This window comes from Orcinus orca, chromosome 2, assembly GCF_937001465.1.
Source record: "Orcinus orca chromosome 2, mOrcOrc1.1, whole genome shotgun sequence".
Classification (NCBI taxonomy): Eukaryota; Metazoa; Chordata; class Mammalia; order Artiodactyla; family Delphinidae; genus Orcinus; species Orcinus orca.
Window position 1 is genome coordinate 107,572,981 of NC_064560.1, and position 2,591 is coordinate 107,575,571.

Consider the following 2,591-nt stretch of genomic DNA (forward strand, 5'->3'; position numbering starts at 1 on the left):
CTTTTTGCTTTGTTTATCATTTCCTTTCCTGTGCAAAAGCTTTTAAGTTAAGTTAGGTTCCATTTGTTTATTTTTGTTTGTATTTTCATTACTCTAGGAGACAGATCCAAAACGATATTGCTGCAATTTATGTCAAAGAGTGTTCTGCCTATGTTTCCCTATAGGAGTTTTACAGTATCCGATCTTACATTTAGGTCTTTAATCCATTTTTAGTTTATTTTTGTATATGGTGTTAGAGAATGTTCTAATTTCATTCTTTCACATGTAGCTGTCCAGTTTTACTGTGCTGTCCAGTTTTCCCAGCACCACTTTTGGAAGAGACTGTCTCTTCTCAATTGTATTTTCTTGCTTCCTTTGTTGTAGATTAATTGGCCACAAGTGCACGGTCAACGCACTTTATTTCTGGGCTCTCTATCCTGCAGAACATTTGGCTTTAAGGCCAGTAGCGCTACTTCTGGGAGAGCCAGAGGTCTGTGGAGAATAGAAAATCCAGTCCTAAAAGGTGCATATAAAATTTCACATGCTCTAAGTCCAAGGGCAGAAGAAGTAATCTGAAAGAAGCCTGGGTCAAACTCACTTGTTGATCTTAGAGAGCCTCCCAGAGAGGCAAGAGGCAACTGAAACTCAGCCTAAGAACTTAGATACTGGCAGCAGTCACTAATGAGAGCACATCCCACTAAGAGAACACTGGTGCTGGTAATCACCATTGTGGAATTCTCTGTCTAGATTATTAGTACAGTGCAGTGACTTGCCCTTGTCCACTTGCGAGTCTGCCTCAGTCCCGAGAAGCCCCAGTCCAGGCAATTAGCTGGGCAGGGATACTGCCCCACTCACCAACAGGCCTGCTGCCGAAGGACACCCTGTGTACCCAGTAGCTCCAGGACTGGCCCTACCCACCAATAGGCCAGTAAAGCCCCAGGACCTCCAGGACCCTGACACTAGCCATCAGACCCAGGCCCACACACCAGAAGGCCTACATTAGCCCTAAATCCAGCCTCACCAACCATAGGTAGGCCTCAGCACTGGTCCCAACCACCCTCAGGTTGACGCCCACTCCTGAAACCCAGGGCACTGCAGCCAGAGACCCTGGGACCCAGCTCTGCCCACCAGAGGGTCAGCACTAGCCCTGAGGCCCCTCCTCAGCCCTGCCACTGCCCACCAGCCAGCTAACATCTACAACAGAAACTCAGGACCTTGAAGCCAGACACAGAGCCACCCACCAGTGAGTCACCCCTAGGCCTGGGACTGTCCTCACCCATCACTGGGTAGACAATAGCCCTGGGAAAACCATGGCACTACAGCCAGTTGTGTCGGGGTCTGGTGCACTCACCAGTGGGCTATCACTAGCTCTGGGTCAGCCCAGAGCCCACGGCCACACAAGTCAGGAATTGGCCCTGCCCACCAGTGGGCATACACCAGGCCCAGATACCCCTAAGCCATGGCCCCCCCCATCAACAGGCTGATCCAACTCTGGAAGCCCTGAACCTACTGCTGGCCACCCCGAGACGAAGCTTTGCCCACCACTAGACCAGCATTAGCCCAAGGACCCCCTTTCCCAGGGCTCTGTAGCCAATCATTTCATGACACAGCCCTGCCCACCTACAGGGGGCAGCCTATGCCCAAGGCAGGGCCTGGCAACCCACCTGACACAGGTGCAGCTACACCAACCACCACGCCTACAGTAGTCAGCCTGCCACAACAGACAGACCCACGCAGTTCACACAGAGGGCACCACTAAAGCTTATTGCTTGGGTGACCAGAGGGGAGTGCACTGATGGGCCCCATAGGACACTTGCTCATAAGGCCACTTTTCCAAGATTGAAAACAAAACCAACCTACCAAACATATAGGAATAAAAATGGTGAATTAGGCAAAATGAGGCACCAGAGAAATATGTTCCAAATGAAGGAATAAGATAAAACCCCAAAAGAAGAACTAAGTGAAGTGGAGATAAGCAACCTACATGATAAAGAGTTTAAGGTTATGGTCATAAAGATGGTCAAAAAGTCAGAAGAAGAATGGATGAAGAGAGTGAGAAGTTAGAAGTTTTCCTTCTTACTGGAAAACCTTACTCTTTGGGGGAAGTAATTTTGAACAGGAAGGGGGTGAGGGATTGCTTTTTTTTTTAAAAAAAAAAAAATTGATTTGGCCTCCAGAGGAAAAGATTGCCTAAACCAGGTGCTGATGAAGTCACAGAATGACTCCACCTCTGGAATGAGCTTCATTTTCTTGTATTTTGGTAAGAAATTTGGCTCTCAGTTGAGAATTCAGTCACTCTACCTGTTCAAGGGCAAGATGATAAGGTTCTATCAGACCAAATGTCTGAACAAAACTGAGACTCTACCAAGGTCAGAAATGCTACACTTCAAGCCAATAGATCTCTCTTGGGCTTGCTTGTTTTGACTTGTAACTACAAATTTGTCTTGTCTAAATGTCCAATCATATTATAAAACAAAGCACCCATCTCTACAGTACAGCATCCTCTGAAGCAACAGGAGTCCTAGATGTACCTTTGGGGATTCTCTAATTTTTCTGCCACTCTGATTTCCACAGGACTTTAAATTGCTTCCCTTGAGATCAAGCAACACAAG